This window comes from Coffea arabica, chromosome 7c (genome assembly GCF_036785885.1).
Source record: "Coffea arabica cultivar ET-39 chromosome 7c, Coffea Arabica ET-39 HiFi, whole genome shotgun sequence".
Taxonomy (NCBI): Eukaryota; Viridiplantae; Streptophyta; class Magnoliopsida; order Gentianales; family Rubiaceae; genus Coffea; species Coffea arabica.
Genome location: NC_092322.1, coordinates 13,671,621 through 13,693,807, shown reverse-complemented (window position 1 = coordinate 13,693,807; position 22,187 = coordinate 13,671,621). Strand labels below are relative to the sequence as shown.

General features: G+C 35.2%; 1 pseudogene; it reads right to left on the bottom strand.

The window, feature by feature from the left end:
* Positions 1-1,324: 1,324 nt before the first annotated feature.
* Positions 1,325-21,552, bottom strand: LOC113699591 (trimethyltridecatetraene synthase-like; annotated as a pseudogene).
* Positions 21,553-22,187: the final 635 nt, after the last annotated feature.

Here is a 22,187-nt window from a genome sequence, read left to right as displayed (position 1 = left end):
CCCGTATGTCTTATCACAACCTGTGCCCCTTTTATCATTCACCCACGTTATGAATACATTGAAAGTCAAGGGACATTGCCGGAACTTAAATACAAATCATTTAAAAGTCTTGCACTGTTGATAATAATTACAATTCCCCCGAAATACGACACACTTTCTGGGACGGAGGGAGTATGATTTTTGGCCGAATGGAGATTTTTTTTTTTTTTTGTCGATAAGATAGCCTACTACATAATGGGAAAAAGCTCGAAGAGATCCTAAAGTAATCCGTAAGAAATTGAATCACTATTTAATCAAATGGACGTACTATGTATCCATCTGTATTTTTTAAATAAAATTACATTTAATTATGGCCGAATGGAGATTCAAAGCCTATGAATTTATCATGAGTTGCACATGGTGCTGTCATAAATGGATTTATCAAGAACCTCGTCGTCACTTCATACATATATCTTGGAGACTACGACTTGGGATTTTATGTGCCGGACAATCTTCAATATTGAAGTCAAGCTGCTATTACCCCAAGGCAAATCCTCATAATATTGTTACTTCCAAAAAAAAATCCGCCAAATATAACTTCAAAGAAATCCTTCTAACTTTTTGATTTTAACTAGATTTTAATTTACTCATATCTTTTACTATCCCACCACCACCTTGATACAAAGAAATATGGACCAATATTGGATAGCAATTTGGTTTTTTTTTTTCGTCTATATTTTTTGGTCTTTTAAAAATTCTCTTTTTGTTTTGGTTTTTTAGTTAAATAGTTATAAAGAGCACAACGGTAATATTATAAATTTGTGACATTTTGACATTTGATCTTGCTTATTTTTTCTTTCCTTTTTTTTTTTCCCTTTCTTTCCGCCCTTCTTCCTCTTCCTCCCCACACCACACCACTGCTGCTCTTCCTCCTCCCTCCCTTCCCATTGCCACCACTGCCACAGCCACCCCACCCTCCCCTCTTTTCTTTCCTCTCTCTCTCTCCCTCCCAACAAGTATGGAAAGCAGCACCAATCTAGTGGGATGATTTAGAGGTGCATAGGAAGTAGGAACAACTTCTGGCACTGGCCATGCTAAGAGGAAAGATGGCAGAGAGCACATTGCTTTGACTGTAAACCTGCCATTACAGATTTAAATTAGCGTCAGAATGTTATAGATTGTATTTGGAACATCAGGGGTGTACATATTCACAGTTTCACAAAATTGTGCACAAATTTGGATTTAAATAGGCATAACAATCTCAGTGATTACGCATATGCCATGCACCAACTACAAGGGTTTGCAGCGTTGTGGCAATTGGCAAACACATATAAGCGCAGCTACAAATTCTAAACTTGCAGAGCTGATTTATTTGAACACAAGTTGATAATGATGATACTGGGAGATCAAACATACATGTAGAGAATCACAGTGAATAAAGATTACGAGGAAGCCGAGGCTCAACAATGGCAACAAGTGGGATCTTTCTTGGTGTAGTGAGCCCAAATATTTCTTCCATGTCCAGGTCCTCAGGCATCATGTCATTTGGCAACTTCCATCTGTATCCATGTAAAAGATTGGCCAAACTAGATTGGATAACCTTGAGGCCTAAATTGTACCCTGGGCACATTCTTCTTCCAGCACCAAATGCTCGGAACTTACAGTCTTGCCCTTTGAATTCAATGTCCTTTCCCGTGAATCTGTCGGGGCAAAATTCCTCTGTCGTCTCCCACAATTCGGGGAGGACTCGAGTTCCCTTTTCGATATCGTACCCTGCAACTTTGCAATCTTTGCGAGCACATCTTGGCGCTAGCAATGCGACGGGGTGCATACGCATTGCTTCTTTAACAATAGCCTCTATATATGTAAGGAAGATTTGGCATGTCCTTCTCTTTCACCCATCGATTCTGACCAATAACACGATCGAGTTCTTCAGCTGCCCTGTAGAATATTTCTGGGTTTTTCAGTAGCTCTGAAATGGCCCATCTATTGTAGTCGCTGAGGTCTCGGTTCCAGTAGCAAGTAGGTCCTAGAGTTCAATCAATAAGCAAAGTGCAGCAAGAAACTTAGTCCAATTATTGAAGTTCTTAAACTTATTTATGTTTCAATGTTGTGGATGTGATATCTGGACGACAACGTAATAACAAAAAATAAAAATTATTTAAAACCGTGTTTAGAGAATAACCTAAAAAATTGCAAAAAAAAAAAGTGGCTATTTCTTGCACAAGCATGGCACCAAAAAAATTGCTTATAATAGGCTTGGAATTTCTTAAGAATTATTATTTGCGCTTCCCACTGGAATGTGAAATAAATCTCACTGTCATGGATACTATAATAATTTCGGAAAGAATAAACAAATGAATAGAATCAATGTACTTATCAGCAAAACTCAACTTCTAATCAACTTCTTCAGTTGCAAACTGACTTTACCCACAAACTTTTTAAGTTGCAAATTGACTGTACATGGCCAATAATGTCTTACTGATAAGTGCATATTTTACATGTTTTTGCATATTTTATTAGTTAGTTTTAATGTGTTTTAACTATTTTTATAGTTAATTAACTAAGTTTCTAGTGAAAATATGTATTTTGTGGTTTAAGTGTGAAAAATTACATTTCTATGGATTTTAATGGTGAAAACTTCATGTTTTGTAGGTTTAAGGATTCAATCATCAAATGGCATGAATTGAGAACATATTTGAATAATTATTGATGATTTGAAATAGCTTAAAGAAGACATGAAGTGCAAAGATGGAATGCAAACAAGAACAAAAGAAAGGAATTTTCACAGTTTTGATATATTTTCGTATTTCGACTATATCTTGAGCTATAAGCATCGGATTGAGGTGATTCTCATACCATTTTGAAGTTAAGAGATGGATCTACATTTGATATGGGACATCAAAGTCCAGTTCAGTCATTTTCATTGTCAAAAAGGCAAAATATAGAAGTGCATTTTTATGGTCGAAAGTTGAAATAGAGTTCTGACTAGTTGAGGGTATTTTGGTCATTTTGCTATCCACAGAGCTCCAAATTGGATGATTCTTGATGTGTTTTGTACAAGAGCTAGGTGAACCTTATCATTAAGAAAAATATGATTGCAGTTGGATAAAAAACAGAGCAAGGATAAATTCTACCCAAAAAGTGCAAACTTGTAAAGGAGAAAATGTGGGGTGGAATACAAGACCTAAGGTCGCATTTTTAAGGTCGTGTGATAAGTGTATATTTTACGTGTTTTAAGTGTGTTTCATTAGTTAGTTTTGGTGTGTTTTAGTTACTTTTATGGCTAATTAAGTAGAATTCTAGTGAAAAATGCATTTTATGGTTAAAGTGGTAAAAATTACATTTCTATGGATTTTTATGGTGAAAACTTCATGTTTTGTAGGTTTAATGATTCAATCATCAAATAGCATGGTTTTAGAAGATAATTGGGTGATTGATGATAGTTTAAAGTGATGAAAAGAGAATAGAAAATTCAAAAAAGGAAATGCAATCAAGAATAAAAGGAAGCAAGTTTCACAGCTTTGACATATTGTAGTATTTTGGCAATATCTTGAGCTACAATGATCAAATTGAGATGATTTTTGAACCATTTTGGACCTAAGAGATAGATCTACATTTGGTATGAAGAATAGAAGTCCAGTTTAGTTGTCTTCATTGTCAAAAAGTCGACATACAGAAGCTCATCTGCATGGTCAAAAGCGGAACAAGAGATTGACCAGTCATGGTATTTTGATCATTTCGCGGTCCACAAAGCTCCAAATTGAATGATTCTTAAGGCATTGGAAAACTAACTCAAAGGGATACAATTTTCATGTTTTGTACAAGAGTTAGTTCGGTCTCCATCATCAAATAAATATCAGTAGAAATTGGACTAAAAATAGAGCAAGAATGAAATCTGGCCAGAATTGGCAAACCTGTAAAAAAAGCAAAACGAGGGCTCAAAACTAGGGCATAGGCCGCATTTTATACCTGCATTTTAGTATATTCAGGCTGTAACTTGCTCTGTAACTTGTGTTCTTTTTACACAACTGACGGGTATTTTACATACGTACAAGTTAAAAAACCGAATTACACCCGTTCACTGCAAGTATACAGATCAACTAGTAGTTTAGGGTATATATCGGGTCGATCCCATAGGGAAGAGTGAACAATTACCGGTATTACTAAAGCTTCTCTATTATTTAGACTATCAATGAATTATAAGAAATTTAACCTACTGAAATTATACAAAATAACAAATAAAAGCTCCTTAGGTTGTGGTATCCCTAACTACTCATGCAAGTGTTATATTTGGATCATTGAGTACTACATCTAGGCTAGTTATGGTGTAATTTCCTTATGCATTTGAATCCTACTTTCGTAGTGAATCAATTATACTAATAACCAATCCATACCTATTCTCATGGTTATGAAATTAGTTACAAGTTCATTTCTTCAATGAAATTACATGAAATAAATCACCAAAACCCCATAGGTGCACCTCTACTCTCGTGAGTGTATTCCCTATGTTTAGCACTTCTTGAACTAATGTTAAATCTCAATTTTCATTGTAGAAATAACACCTTAGATAATCATAATTAATGGTACCAGATTAATCATGATTTAAAGAGCTAAAGTGCTAAATAACTTGCTCAAATCATAGCAGTTAAATAGCCAAATGACAAACACTAACAATCATAGGAAGTTCAACCAAACCCAAGGCATAAACTTTAGAAACAAATAATAAACATAAATTCCAGAACTTGCATTATAACCATAGTTAAGAATCCAATACAAAAGATAAAGAATTGGAGTAGAGATAACCCATGTCACTTGAGCTTCAACTCCTTCTTCTTTATCTCCATCTTCATCCTAATCTAGCTATTATACAAGAATGGATTAACTACACTTACTACACTATCCTACACTAAGGAAATGAAAGAACTACATTTCTGCACTTCAAGTTCTCTCCCCGTATGATAATGAATGAATGGCTCTCTGTCTCTGCATATAAACTCATGAAAAGTTCCTCTTCTCCCAGTCCAAATTTGCTGCTATGATTCTTCAAATCTCATTTTGTTAAGATAGTCAAAAACCATTGTTTTTGACTTGAAAATAAGCCATATTGTCTGCCATTTTGTCTTCTGAAGCATGTGCACCGAATTCCCTTGCATCTTATAGCTGGAAAGTGGTATGAACACAAGGGAAATGGCTGAGTCAAATTGCAGAATTTCGGCCAGAAAACGCGCCTACACAAAACGCGGTTACAAGTCACGTTTTGTGTACTCGCGTATTCACTTTGACCTTACTTAATCTGCGATTTTGTCTATCATAAAGGCCGAACTAGCTTTTGTGTAAAACACCAAAGTTGTAGCCCTTTAAGTTAGCTTTTCAATGCTTCAAGAATCATCCAAATTGGAGCTTTGTAGCCTGAGATATGACCGAAATACTATAGACTGGTCGGAGCTCTGTTTTTCACTTTGGACAGCTGAGTTGAATTTCGGTATTTCAACTTTTGGACTATGAAAACGGCTGAATTGGACTTTGATGTCTTCATACCAAATGTAGATATATCTCTTAGCTTCAAAATGGTACCAAGATCACCTTGATCCGATCTGTGTAGCTCCAGATATAGTCAAAATACCAAAACGTGTCAGAGTTGTTAAACCTGACTTTTCTTGCATTTTTCCTTTTACACTTCATATTTTTTTTTCACCACTTTAATCCATCTTCAATCATCCAAATATCTTCCCAATGCACTTCATTTGATGATTGAATCATTAAACCTACAAAATATGAAGTTTTTTTACCATAAAAATCCATAAAATGCAATGTTTAACCATTTTAACATAAAATGTAGTTTTTTTACCAAAACCTTAGTTATTTTAGTTATAAAACTAAATAATCAAACCAAAATTAACTAATAAAACACACTAAAAATACGTAAAATAAACTCTTATCAAATACCCCCACACTTGAATCATTGCTTGTCCTCAAGCAATAAGAAATACAAACCAACCATGATCCAAAAGTTGAAAATAAACATATGTAGCATTTCAACTTCATTTCCTCAAAACAAAGTAAATAACCATTATGCAATTATTCAATTAAATTCAAGTACTCATAATATCAAGTAAAGGAGAGCCAATTATACCGTAATTATAACAGGTTCAAATCCATTTTTCATCCTTACCCAATCTTACAAGTAAGTAACTTATATGGTCAATAATATGCTTTCTAAACCCATGATCATCTTCTTATTTAATTTAAAAAGGGATTTATTTATATAATATAGCTAATATTACTTAAGTTGTGAAAGTATATTTTTACGCGAGGATCAACATTTTTAGATGAAGATCACCGGTTACTCAACACTTCACATACTCAAGTTGCTTTGCATACTCTTAATTCAAGTACCGTTTTACGCGAAAGTCGACATTTGTAGATGAAGACTCCCGGTTACTAAGTACAAGAATCATTGGAGTAGAATAAATAAATTTTTTTTTCTTCTTTTTTTTCACTTTTTTTTTCTTTTTTTCTTTTTACAGCAAAGATAATAATAAATTCCTCAAAAGAATAATCATGAGAAGAGTATTGCACTTATTGACCATATTTATCACTTAACTTATAAAATCAAATAAAGCGAAGAAATTTCATCAAATATGCAAAAAAAAATATAGGCATAATTTTCTCCACTTTAAAAGATATACTTTCTTACAAATGCAAAAATTATAATCACATAATAGTCATTTCCAAGTTAAATGAGAAAAGAAGTGCTTAAACCACATATATTTATCTCAAATGTAGAAGGAATTTGAACTACTAATGGTATGGAACTTTGTTACCCCTTTGGATGAAATTTAAATTTTTAAAATTTTTGGGGCAAATTTGCAATTTTGGACAAGATGTTAGAAAAATTTTGAATTTTAACACAAGTCCAATATTTGCAACTAATAATTCAATCACATACAATGTATATAATCTCAATTCTTCCCCCCACACTTAACATGCACATTGTCCTCAATGTGTAAAAAGGGAAATTAAGATGAAGAAAGTAATACTCCCCTATTGTTGTGATTGAATATGAAGCTTCAAGATCCATTGTCCGTGTATCTCCAACGCTTCATGAGTTCCATTGGATAACCATTAGTGATGTAAACCTAAAAATGGAAAATGAGAAACAAAAGTGATAACAAAGGCTTAAGACATCAAAACGGCGATCCGTAACTTCAAGCTCTTGTTTTGGTGATGTACCTATAAAAAATACAATAAGCAACTCAAGGTACAAGAAAATATATGAGAAAAAGAAGAAAAAGAGAATCAAGGAAGCTGCATTTTCGCTCAGAAAACGTGACTCATCAAAACGCGCCACCAAGCCGTGTTTTTTGAAGTCGCGTTTCTTCACATATCTTGCAGGATCGAAAACGCGGCTATGCTTAAAAACGCGATTTAATGTCGCGTTTCTAAAGGCGCGTTTTCAATTTTTGATCAGGCTGGAAAACGCGACTTTCTGTCGCATTTTTAAGGCGCGTTTTCTTCATTATAGGCGCAGAATTGAAAACGCGATTCTATGAAAACGCGATTCACTGGCGCGTTTTTTTAGAAAAATGCATTTTCTGCTGCGAAATTTAGCAGAAATTTAACTTAAGAATAATTACAAATGATACCCCAAATTTTCAAAATGCATCATAGATCATTTGTTTGCTAAAATTCTCAATGCATGCACATGTAAAATGATCAAAATATGCATTTTAACCCCTTCTAACAAATCAAAAACAACAATTACTCAAATCGAGGGGTTGAGTTCCTTGATCAAATTTCGCCTTTTTCACCTCATTTGGTCACTTTTGCTTTCATTTCCAATACCTACAAATGAAAAACATCAAAATAACTCAAACTCATACTGTAAACATAAAATCACCCCAAAATAACATAAATAGCTAAAAAAATATATATATATATATATATATATATTGGGTTGCCTCCCAATAAGCGCTTTTATTTATAGTCGTTGGCTCGACTATTGAACCTCATTATCAAGGAGGCTTGGTTAAAGAATAATCCACCATTTTAGGTCGTGGTGGATCATTAAAAGGTGACTTTATAGCAAAAGCCACATGATCTAATGATGTGAGAAATAGAAGTGACTTACCTAATCCAAGTGTTTCATAAATATTATCTTGAATATGCACCACTTGAGAACTTACCAAAAGAAATGTCATGAGAGTATCTTGGGCAGGAATACCTTTAGAACCTATACTTTCAATGCACTCCTCAAGAGGGGTGAAAAATGAGTCATTAAAACTCACCTCTTGAGGTTCAAAGTTAGTTCCAACAATATTATCATGTGAAATGGACATTTGCTCATTGAAACACAATTGAGATTCATCATTTTCATCAAAATGCAACCCATTTTCACATACAACATTCCCACCATTCATGCTAGGATCGTTTTGCAAATTATTAGAGAAAATAACTTCACACAATGCATTCAATTGCTCATGTATTCTACCAAAGTGAGAAGCTAATTCATCTATTCTTTCCTCAATCCTATCAAAACGGTCAGAAGTTGCATTAGCTAATTTTTCTAAAGCTAACTCCCAAGATGGCTTAGAATCATTAGCTACTTTTTCTATTGCCAACTCCCAAGATGATTTTGATTCATATTGGACACATTCAGATTGGTAATCATAAAAATATGAAGAATTACTATAAGTAAATTGATTATCCCAACCATAAGCAGGAGAATTGCTCCAATTAGCACTATATTGATCAAAACAAGGATTGTAATGCTCGAATTCATAATAATAATCCACATTTTGTGCTTGCATACATGTATTAGTAGCATGATAACCTCCACACAAGTCACAAATCACATGATAAGAATTAAAAGCATTAACATTCCTCCCTTGCTCAATTTCATGCTTAATTGTGTCCATTTGAACTTGTAACATCATAACATCAAATTTAGCCTTTAAGCACCTTAAACCATCTTCAAAAGACATACATTCAGTAAATTTTTGGTTACCTCTGTTGAAGGAGCTTTGCACTTGATAACCATCCATTGCCAATCTTCCACTTCTCAAGCATTGTCCTCCAAATTGACCTATCTTTCTCATCACCTAAAATTACTTTTAAACAACTTAAGAGCAAAATTAGTAAGAAGAATAGGTGATAAAACACATACACATTTAAAACACTAAAATAACAGAAAACAACATTCACACTATAACTAATAAAATGTCTAAACTAATAAAGTTGCTCTTCACACCGATATTGCCAAATCTTCCCCGGCAACGGCGCCAAAAACTTGACGGGTATTTTACATACGTACAAGTTAAAAAATCGAATTACACCCGTTCACTGCAAGTATACAGATCAACTAGTAGTTTAGGGTATATATCGGGTCGATCCCATAGGGAAGAGTGAACAATTACCGGTATTACTAAAACTTCTCTATTATTTAGACTATCAATGAATTATAAGAAATTTAACCTACTGAAATTATACAAAATAACAAATAAAAGCTCCTTAGGTTGTGGTATCCCTAACTACTCATGCAAGTGTTATATTTGGATCATTGAGTACTACATCTAGGCTAGTTATGGTGTAATTTCCTTATGCATTTGAATCCTACTTTCGTAGTGAATCAATTATACTAATAACCAATCCATACCTATTCTCATGGTTATGAAATTAGTTACAAGTTCATTTCTTCAATGAAATTACATGAAATAAATCACCAAAACCCCATAGGTGCACCTCTACTCTCGTGAGTGTATTCCCTATGTTTAGCACTTCTTGAACTAATGTTAAATCTCAATTTTCATTGTAGAAATAACACCTTAGATAATCATAATTAATGGTACCAGATTAATCATGATTTAAAGAGCTAAAGTGCTAAATAACTTGCTCAAATCATAGCAGTTAAATAGCCAAATGATAAACACTAACAATCATAGGAAGTTCAACCAAACCCAAGGCATAAACTTTAGAAACAAATAATAAACATAAATTCCAGAACTTGCATTATAACCATAGTTAAGAATCCAATACAAAAGATAAAGAATTGGAGTAGAGATAACCCATGTCACTTGAGCTTCAACTCCTTCTTCTTTATCTCCATCTTCATCCTAATCTAGCTATTATACAAGAATGGATTAACTACACTTACTACACTATCCTACACTAAGGAAATGAAAGAACTACATTTCTGCACTTCAAGTTCTCTCCCCGTATGATAATGAATGAATGGCTCTCTGTCTCTGCATATAAACTCATGAAAAGTTCCTCTTCTCCCAGTCCAAATTTGCTGCTATGATTCTTCAAATCTCATTTTGTTAAGATAGTCAAAAACCATTGTTTTTGACTTGAAAATAAGCCATATTGTCTGCCATTTTGTCTTCTGAAGCATGTGCACCGAATTCCCTTGCATCTTATAGCTGGAAAGTGGTATGAACACAAGGGAAATGGCTGAGTCAAATTGCAGAATTTCGGCCAGAAAACGCGCCTACACAAAACGCGGTTACAAGTCACGTTTTGTGTACTCGCGTATTCACTTTGGCCTTACTTAATCTGCGATTTTGTCTCATAAAGGCCGAACTAGCTTTTGTGTAAAACAGCAAAGTTGTAGCCCTTTGAGTTAGCTTTTCAATGCTTCAAGAATCATCCAAATTGGAGCTTTGTAGCCTGAGATATGACCGAAATACTATAGACTGGTCGGAGCTCTGTTTTCCACTTTGGACAGCTGAGTTGAATTTCGGTATTTCAACTTTTGGACTATGAAAACGGCTGAATTGGACTTTGATGTCTTCATACCAAATGTAGATATATCTCTTAGCTTCAAAATGGTACCAAGATCACCTTGATCCGATCTGTGTAGCTCCAGATATAGTCAAAATACCAAAACGTGTCAGAGTTGTTAAACCTGACTTTTCTTGCATTTTTCCTTTTACACTTCATATTTTTTTTTCACCACTTTAATCCATCTTCAATCATCCAAATATCTTCCCAATGCACTTCATTTGATGATTGAATCATTAAACCTACAAAATATGAAGTTTTTTTACCATAAAAATCCATAAAATGCAATGTTTAGCCATTTTAACATAAAATGTAGTTTTTTTACCAAAACCTTAGTTATTTTAGTTATAAAACTAAATAATCAAACCAAAATTAACTAATAAAACACACTAAAAATACGTAAAATAAACTCTTATCAACAACCTTTTTTATCACTTTTTTTGCAAAGATTCCGACTGGAAATGATCATATGATGCATGGACACTTTGAGAAACAGACTTAGAGAGTTTCAAAATGACAACTAGAAACAACTCATTTGGCTTTTGAATCCTCTATATATAAAAGCTTTTGGAGGGCATTTTAAAAAACTTTGGAAGGCTAGAGAAACTCACAAAAAATGTAACTTTCACTAGAGTTTCCTTAGTTCATTAGTTAGAGTAATATAATATAGGTAGTGTAGTTTATCCATCTTGTTTTTGTAGTTAGATTTGGATGAAAATTGGAGATGCAAAGATGGAGAGTTGGAGCTCATGTGACAAGGGTGACTTCTCTCCTATCACTTTCTCTTTTGTATTTGAATTCATGTTTATCTATAATATAAGTTTCGATTTATGTTTTTATATGTGTTTCTAAAGTTTATGCCTAGAGTTATGGATGAACTTTCTATATCTTGTTAGCGATGTTTACTTGGTTATTTGATGATATTATTTTGAGCAAGTTATTCATCACTTTTGCTTAGCTAATCATGATTAATAGACCATTAATTGTGATTATCTAAAGGTATTAAGTTTACAATGAGAATTGGAGTTTAACACTAGTTCAAGGAAGTGATAAACCTAGGGATTTCACTCACGAGAGTAAAGGAGCACATTTGTGGCTTTAGTGACTTGTTCATGTAATTTCATAAAGAAATGAGATTGTAGTTAATTTCATAACCACGAGAGTAGGTATAGTATAACTACAAGTATAGTTGATCCACTACGAGAGTAGGTTTCACATACTTTACGAAATTACGCCATAACTAACCAAGATAATAGCATTCACTTAACCGGTAATCTCATTTGCAAGAGTAGTAAGGAATTCCATATCTCTAGGAGTTTTCTAGTTTTATTTTCATTAATTTTATGTTTATGGTAGTTGAGATAATAAAAGAATTCAAAAAACACCGATAATTGTCACTCTTCCCTGTGGGATCGACCCTTAATACCCTATACTCGCTCACGATTCGTATACTTGCAATAAATCCCGTGTAGGATATTTAGGAATTATAAATATAAAACTTGATTGTGGATAAACTTATTGTATATGTATACCCCGCGCACGTCATCGTATATTCATCATTTTCGGTTGCAACTTGTTCTTTGTTCACACAACTTTCCAACTCAATTCCAGTAAGGCTGTATCTGACCAAGAAAAGTGTGGAAACTTGGAAAATAATTCTTGGTAAATTCAAAAGCCAAACTTGCCAATTAAGAAACAACTCATATTGAGCTTGAATTCTCTATAAATAGCAGCTTTTGAGAAACATTCTGATAACTTTGGAAGACTAGAGAAACTCCACAAAAATATAGTTTTCATTAGTTTTTCTTAGTTCATTAGTATAGTATAGTTAGTGTAGTTTATCCTTTTTGTGTTTGTAGTTCGATTTGAATGAAGATTTGAAAAGCAAAGATGGAGAGTTGGATCTCATGCGACAAGGGTGACTTCTCTCCTAACACTTTCTCTTTTGTATTTGATTTTATATTTAGCTATAATACAAGTTTGGTGTTTGTTTCCATGTTTAGTTAAAGTTTATGCCTAGAGTTATCGATGAACTTCCTATATTTTGTTAGTGGTGTTTATTTTGTTAGTTGATGATATTATTTTGAACAAGTTATTTTATCACTTTGCTTATCTAATCACGATTAATCGGCCATTAATTGTGATAATATTAAGGTATTAAATCTGCAGTGAGAATTGAAATTTAATACTAGTTTAAGAAAATGATAAACTTAGGGAGTACATTCATGAGAGTAGAGGTGCACCTATGTGACTTTAGTGACTTGTTTCATATAATTTCATGGAAGAAATGAACTTATACTTAATTTTATAACTACGAGAGTAAGTATGGTTTACCTATAAATATAATTGATTCACTTCGAGAGTAGGTTTACATACATTAGGAAATTACGCTATAACTAACCAAGATAATAACATTCAATTAACCGGTAATTTTATTGGCAAGAGTAGTAAGGAATTCCATACCTTTAGGAGTTTCCTATTGTTATATTTAATACTTTTACTTCATATTTATAGTGTAGATTCAATTTCTTGCACTTATGATAATCTAAATAATAAAGGAGTTCGAAAATCCATAATATTTGAAAATCTTCCCTGTAGGTTCGACCCTTAATATCATATACTCAATCACAACTCATGCACTTGCAAAAAAATCGCTTCTAAGGAATTTAGAATGTTATAAATATAAAATTTGATTGTGAAATGAACTAATTGTTATATGTTGACAGGGTGTCAAACCTGTGCAATAATAAATACATGCTTAAATAAAATATAATTTCTGTAGATAGTGGGGATAATTCAGGGACTGGGGATAATTCGTTTCTTTTAAAGTCCAAAGTATGGGGGATTTTTTGGAGAATATAAAATAACTAATTAACTAACCAATAAAACAACTAATAGAAATAAATAGAAATTAATCAATAACCAATATGACTCTAGGCAAAGGTGCAACATTTCAGACACGGTCCATGCAACTGATCATCGACGCAAAGATAATTCAATTACTTATTAATAAATTGGTTATAGTTGCCATACACGCGCCTTTCCTTAATTTCTCGATAGTTAAGGTACGACCGTTAACTATTTCTCTAACCAAGAAATAACCCTAACTACGATCATAGGATTTAATTACTCGATTGCATTAATAATTAGAAAAGCCCAATCCTAACCAACAAACACGCTACGAGAGTTTGTTTAAGTTAGATCATACGTTTCCCTAACATGAAACCAATCACGCTAGTCGCCACTGGTATTAATCAGTTGAACAATTACGGATTCAATCAATTAATTTGGCATTAGATCATTAGGTTAATTTGAATATCGGACCCTTGACATTCAAATAACATAACAAGCATAAGCAATTAAATCAGAAAACGCACAAATACCAATAAATAAAAGAAATAAACAAAATAATTAGATCTCACAGATGTTCGAAACCGAGTCCTCAAATTGACCTTCGACTAGGAAAACTTAGCCACGCCTCATGAGAAAATCTCCAAGTAATTTAACTGAGGTCCAGGCCATCAAAGGAACCAAGAAAGAATAAAACTAAACTATATTAAAAAAACTCTCCGTAGCCTTTCTTACGATTGTCCTTATATAGCCAAAAGGAAATAACTCAAGCTATCTATCCAGTGGTCCCCACGAATAAGGAACAAAGACAACTCTTTGCACGTTTGTTTCCTTTCCATTCAAATGACTTTTCTTCTCTCCGTGGTCCCCGCACAAATTGAGAAAGGAGTGTACATAAAGTGAAGTTCTCTGAAGTCCTTCTTTCTTTAGTTTCCTCTTGATAGTCAAACACTTCAACACTCCAAGATACTCCTAATCCGCAAAAAAGAAATGCAGTCCGCGTATATCACCATGTGGGCCAGGTCTGTGGCTTATTTGAAGTCTCAATTATCTTCAGAAAGTCCCTCCTTTTTGTAGTTTTCTGCTTCACTCCCTGAAATTGGGTCCAATACCAAATATAAGTAAATATTAATAAATAAAACAATATTTGGCAAGGATAAAAGGGGAAATTAACAATAAAATTACTAACAATTAACACCCTATCAATTCCCCCCACACTAAATCGTGCTTGCCCTCAAGCATAAGAACAGCACTTGAACACCAAAATTTGACAATGGCTATTGCTCTAACTATCATATTGCCAAAATACCTAGAAAAACATATATCACGCATCACAGTTAAGATCCAAGAAAGACCACTCCGGTTAGCTTCCCAACCACCAACTCCTCCAATTTAAAGCAAACTAATCTAAGAAAAAGGAATGGTTGCTCACATTTATCAGTAAATGGTCCAGCTATTAACCAAAATCTCGACATTAAGATCACAAACCGGCAAGCTGACTTATTCACATACTAACACAATCTTTACTTCACTTCTTTTTCCTCATTTTTTTTTGTTCTTTTTTTTTTTTTGAATAACAAAAGACTTAGTCTATAGCCCTTAGAGTCTTTTGACGCGAACTCCAACATTTGCTAGAGGAGGAGCCCGGTTACTCAGCTCCAATTGCTACGGGACCACGCACTGATAGCAACTACTACCTTTTGACACGAAAATCAACACTTCAAGTGAAGATCCCCGGTTACTCAGTAGTAACCACTAGCGGTGTACAGTCACTCTTATTTGCAACCATGTAGCACGATATCTAAAAGCAACACAAGAATAACAGCAGCCAGCCTCAAATTTCCAGACATGGAGAACAAAAATTAATAATTGGACCAATTCACATGAAAAATGCCAACAATCATTCCCTATGCCTAGAAAAATTAACCAAAAATTGGAAAAGTTAAGTAATTATTGATATTCACCAAAGAGATGTTCCTGAACTCAACCACATCAACTTGATACCTTTTTATTAATAAACTTGGCAATAGCAGAATTAGAGACAACAATCCAGCATCAAACTTGGTATTCATATGAAGACTGACCACTAGAAAAAGAAAAGAAAAGAAAATAAACGAAAAAGGAGATAAATATCAAACTAAAACAAAGGAAAAACCTCTAGAACCTAAAAACTAAAAATACTAGCACCCAAACTGACCCCCCCACACCTAAGTCACACATTGCCCTCAATGTGATAATGTAAAAACAGAAGAAAAGAGAGGGGCAACGGTACTTCCTTGAAATCATCAAAACAGGGGCGGTTCAGGTGGAAATTGAGGATCAAGGCCTGCATGGGGCATAAATGCTGCCAAATTCTGCGCATGTGATGCAGGTTGACGTCAATGTGGGTCATCCGAGTCGCTAGTCGCTCAACTCGCATCTGGACCTGGTGCCATTCGTCAGCCCCTGGGGTAGGAGGAGGTTGCGAGTGTCTAGGTGTCCTTAACCTAGAAGCGGATCTTGGCCTTACCATGATCTCTAGATGTCACTCTAATCACAAGGGACTACAATTGCCAACAAATAATGGAAACAGGAATTTTAAAGTAATAACAATTTTTTGTTTAAAACCAACCCAATGAACAATAGGCACAATTCAATCACCCACAGGTTATACGAATACCTCAACACTAATAACAAATGCAATCAATGAGCCCCTGTGGTCCAAATGTAGTCAAATTCAGAATCAAGGCAGTCCAATCATGCAACAAGTGCTCCAAATAGCTTAGTAAAGGAAACCAAAAGGATAAAATGCTCCTAAACAAGGCAATCAGAGGCAACTAACTTCAATAAGCAAATTTAAGCGTTATAGGCACCTCCCAATTTAACAAGCAAATTACCCACAATTAGACACAAATCACAGCAAAATAGACACAATTGGTCCCAAAATGGTAACAGCTGCCTCCAATTGGACAGTCAATTCCCCAATTCAACCTGCCAAAATCAGTATTTGATCCAAGAAAATGGTAACTCCAGCAACAGTTCGGAGATCTAGCAGGAGCAACACTTTAAGCACAAAAGCCCAATAGTCAATGGTGCACAACAAAAATGGAATCAGAGCAAAATTAAATCAGCCACAAGAACCTCTTAGAAATCGCAACCGATGGTGTACAGAAACAGCAACTAAATGCCCAACCCAAAATCACAACAAACGCCCAACAAAAGCAGCAAAACCCCAAAGTCAACCCCCGATAACTTCCAAATAAAATAGCTATCAGAGAGTCCAGAAAATATCAATCTCAAGGGCTAAAAGAAGTCCCAAATGAATGAATTGGGATAGTAACTACGACCATGAATCAGCAATCAATGCACTAAGTATTATAGTTGCTGGACTGAACAAATAAATGCACAACTCTGCCAACTAATATTCAGCAGAGGCCCGAATAATTTAGCAACTTAAATCAACAGTCATAGGGAATAAAAAATTCAGTAAAATAATTTAGCAGGGACCCGAAAACCAAAGTTCAACATAGACCCCAAAGCCTGTGTCCAATTCACTCTAGAGATCTATTCTAGAAATAGTACCCCAAATATAAGTGATTTACCTTAGAAAATTAGCCAATAAATTGGGAAAAACAAGTACCTCTGTTGCATGCCAGAGACACCAAGCAGATGGCCATGGGTGGTGGAGCAGTGGAGCAGCGGCGGAGCGCACGGAGTCGCTATAGTGGAGGAGCTGGGGGCTGCGAGGAGGAGCTATTGGCCGTGATCTGGTGTGAAGTGGAGAGAGAGCAGAGGGAGGTGGTGGTGGTAAGCTGGGGTGGAGCTTGCGATGGTGGTAGGACGCTAGGTGAGAAGAGTGCGGCCGTGGTCTGTGGGTGAAGTGGAGCTGGAGAGGGAGGGGCGTGTGCGGTGGAGCTCGCGGAGCAGGGCGACGGCCTGGAGGCGCGGTAGAGGAGCTTGGCCGCGAGCTGGTAGCGGGTGGGAGAAGCGGGCAGCGACGGTTGGCGGCGGGCTGGCGCGCGGTAGAGCTGCGAGGTGGTAGTCGTGCTAGGAAGCTGGGTTCGGCGGCGGCAATGGAGGAAGAAACGAAGGAAAAAGGGAAAAAGGGAAAGCAGCGGGGGCAGAAGGAAGAAAGAAAGAAAAGGAAAAAAAAAAAGAAAGAAAGAAGAAAGAAGAAAAGAAGAAAAGAGAAAGAAAGGAGAAAAAGAAAAGAAAAAATAGTTTTTGTGGATTTTTGTTTTTTTTTTCTTCTTTTTTTTCAGTTTTTTTTTCCTTTTTGAATTCAAATTTCGAAAATTGTAATTGCTAAAATACTTTAATCCTTTTTGTTTTTTTAGAAATAATAATAATAATAAATAAATAAATAATAAATTTTTTTTTCTTAGCTTTTGGGTCGTCAAACATGACGTGGGCACGCCAAGATTGGTAAATGTCCACTGACTTCAGGAGTTATAAACACCGCGTGGGCACGCCAAGATTGCTGTCCTGATCACAGTGGAGGAAAACATTAAAACCGACCACAACCTAAATAAGAAACGGCATAATTAAAGAATTTAACAACGAAAAACAATAAAATCAATATTTGGGTTGCCTCCCAAAAAGCGCCTTTCTTTAACGTTTTTGGCTAGATATTATCATGTTTGCTTAGGGAGGACAAAATCTTGTGACTCGTTTCAATGCTTCATCCTCTATATAGTCCTGATAGCCCTCGTAAATAGAGTAATCCTTGAGCACACGAGCTACGGTCTTCCATGGACTAGTTGATGGCGCCAAATAATCAAGCAGTGATCTCAATTCTTCATCCACTCCTTCATCAAGAGCACTCAACGGTTCAAGATATTTGACCATAGCTACTCTTAACTTATTTCTGCCATGAGACTCAAAAACTTTCGGTATAGCAAAATCAATCTCATTAACAGAAATCATAGAGTAAGAGTTAAGAAAATGCGGGTTAGGGAATGGAGGTGGTGTCACCACATTTGATGATTCTTCACTGGATTCTTTCACTTGAATGGGTTGCGGTTGGGGTTCCATTTCTTCCTTTTCGACTTCTTTTTAAACTGCATCTGTAGATCTCTCATTTTGACACTCTTGCATCTCCTCATCACTAGTCAAGCAAATTGAACTCTCATTTTCTTCAAAATCAACAATGATTTTCGAGGGCAATTTTTCAATTTGAGAAGCCAATCGATTTATTCTAGATGTCAATAGACATATTTGATCTGCCAGATTACTCATTGCATCCTTCATCATCCCATTTCTCATTTGTGTCTCCTGTTGGAATTGATATGTATTAGTAGCTATTGATTCAACTATTTCTTCAAAAGACATACCTGACATAGATGATGATTCTTGAGACTCATACTGCTGAAAATTCATTGACCCTGTTGTATAATTATAACTGGAGTTATCCCACCATCCTTGATCATACCCGTTTGAATAAGAGTCATACCACGTTTGAGATCGAGGTGAAGAATCTCCAAATTTTTTTGTGAGATAATCACTCAGGTAGTCTTGATATTCGGGGCACATACCGGTTGAATGATCCCTGACATAACAAATTCCACAGGTTGCATCAGCCATTCTTTCAATAAGAGAGTTTAGTGCCTCTGAATATGCAAATTTAGAAAAAAAAAAAACAAGCCTCATTGTCTTCCCTGGAAACAAAATCCAGTCTATCACCAAAATACGGAGTGTTAGAAGTCATAAACTATATATAAAAAAATAAGAGAAAAATAAAAAAAAATGAAAACAAGATGAATTCAAAAAGAAACAAATTAATCTGACACCAGTCCCCGGCAACGGTGCCAAAAATTGACAGGGTGTCAAACCTGTGCAATAATAAATACCTACTTAAATAAAATATAATTTCTGTAGATAGTGATAAGTAGGGTCGAATCCACAGGGACTGGGGATAATTCGTTTATTTTAAAGTCCAAAGTATGTGGGGTTTTTTTGGAGAATATAAAATAACTAATTAACTAACCAATAAAACAACTAATAGAAATTAATCAATAACCAATATGACTCTAGCCAAAGGTGCAACTTTTCAGATACGGTCCATGCAACTGATCATCGACGCAAAGATAATTCAATTACTTATTAATAAATTGGTTATAGTTGCCATACACGCGATGAACAACCAGTCTTTCCTTAATTTCTCGATAGTTAAGGTACGACCGTTAACTATTTCTCTAACCAAGAAATAACCCTAGGTACGACAATAGGATTGAATTACTCGATTGCATTAATAATTAGAAAAGCCCAATCCTAACCAACAAACACGCTACGAGGGTTTGTTTAAGTTAGATCATACGTTTCCCTAACATGAAACCAATCACGCTAGTCGCCACTGGTATTAATCAATTGAACAATTACGGATTCAATCAATTAATTTGGCATTAGATCATTAGGTTAATTCGAATATCGGGCCCTTGACATTCAAATAACATAACAAGCATAAGCAATTAAATCAGAAAACGCACAAATACCAATAAATAAAAGAAGTAAATAAAATAATTAGATCTCACAGATGTTCGAAACCGAGTCCTCAAATTGACCTTCGACTAGGAAAACTTAGCCACGTATCATGAGAAAATCTCCAAGTAATTTAACTGAGGTCCAGGCCATCAAAGGAACCAAGAAAGAATAAAACTAAACTATATTAAAAAAACTCTCCATAGTCTTTCTTACTATTGTCCTTATATAGCCAAAAGGAAATGACTCAAGCTATCTATCCAGTGGTCCCCACGAATAAGGAACAAAGACAACTCTTTGCACGTTTGTTTCCTTTCAATTCAAATGACTAATGCCTTTCTTCTTTCCGTGGTCCTCGCACAAATTGAGAAAGGAGTGTACATAAAGTGAAGTTCTCTGAAGTCCTTCTTTCTTTAGTTTCCTCTTGATAGTCAAACACTTCAACACTCCAAGATACTCCTAATCCGCAAAAAAGAAATGCAGTCCGCGTATATCACCATGTGGGCCAGGTCTGTGGCTTATTTGAAGTCTCAATTATCTTCAGAAAGTCCCTTCTTTTTTGTAGTTTTCTGCTTCATTCCCTGAAATTGGCTCCAATACCAAATATAAGTAAATATTAATAATTAAAACAATATTTGACAAAGATAAAAGGGAAAATTAACAATAAAATTACTAACAATTAACACCCTATCATATGTATACCCTGCACTCGTCACTAACTTATTTGAGTACGTTTAGCAAAAGCAATTTCTTTTTGAAGGATTAAAAAGAAATTTTCTTGTTAATTCTGACTCCATTGAAAAATTTTCATCAAACTCAAAAGATTCTGACTATTTTCTCTCAAGTTTTTTGTAGCAAAGAAAATTTTGGGGAGTATTCAAGTTCAAAAGATCATTGACTACTTTCTAAGTTTTTAGGCGTTTAAAACTTGACAGCACACATTATGCAGTTTGTAAGTAACATATACCAGAGTCAATGCCTTGACTCCATGCCTCTCTAGCTTTACCTCCAAAAGTGGGATCATCTGCAAGGTCCAAAAGGACGTCCACCATGTCCTTGTTGACACAATCAACTTCATCCTCCCTCTGGGCATTATGCTCATCGAGAACATGTTCCAGAAGCCTATCAAATTTCTTGCTCATGATTTTCATCCTTTTGATATACCCCTGCAAATCCAAGGAATCGATCCAAGGTAAGGAATCACCAATGTTAGACATACCAGTCAGCAAAAATAGCTCGTCCATCATTTGCCTGAACTCTTCGTGCATGACAATTGAGTTCTAAGACTCATCAATGTATGTTTTCCCCCAAGATCATCCTACTAATCACCTTGAAACTCCCTATTGAAAGATAATCTTTCAACACGACAGGCTTGCCCAATGATTTGAATAGCTGCTGCAGAAGTGAATTCATTTCTTCCACCCAAATATGTTCGTATGATTCGAGTGCATACGCAGCCCAAGTGGGAGAAAAGCTTTCCATTTTGTGGGAGCAGTGGTGGTGGCAGAAGATAGCAAAATATAGCACAGAAGCTGGTTGAGTATGTTTGGAATGTGGAGGGGGCCGGCATTTATAATGAGCAAAGGCGGGGAAGTCACTCAATAACTCACTATGCAAATTATTGTGATCAGTGGCATCTTGGTTATTTAGCTGGTCCATTCTACGTTTCCAATACGTTAGCTGTTTTAAGGGGCAATGCGAGAGCAAAAGGAAATTTTTACAAAATTTGTCAGTGCAAATGTGAGCTAAATTGAAAAATTACGAAATTTTGCAAGCCTCTGATTATTGATCTCTAACATGGCTCCGCCCTTGAGTTGACTGTGGATGTCACTCTTTCTTACAGCACGGTCTGTCAGTACTGAATGGTCCGACCGTCCAAGTAGTGTCATGGCCACGCAAATCTGCACAAGTTTACAGTTCAAAGCAATGCGTTTTCTGCCGTCTTACCTCTTAGCATCTTCTATCAATTCCCCTCATCAATGGCAGAGAGCTAATGAACGCCGGATATATATATATAATAATTGGTTTATCCACATTCAAGTTCTACATTTATATAATTTTAAATACTCCACACACGATTTTTCGCAAGTATACAAGTCGTTTATTGAGTATAGGGG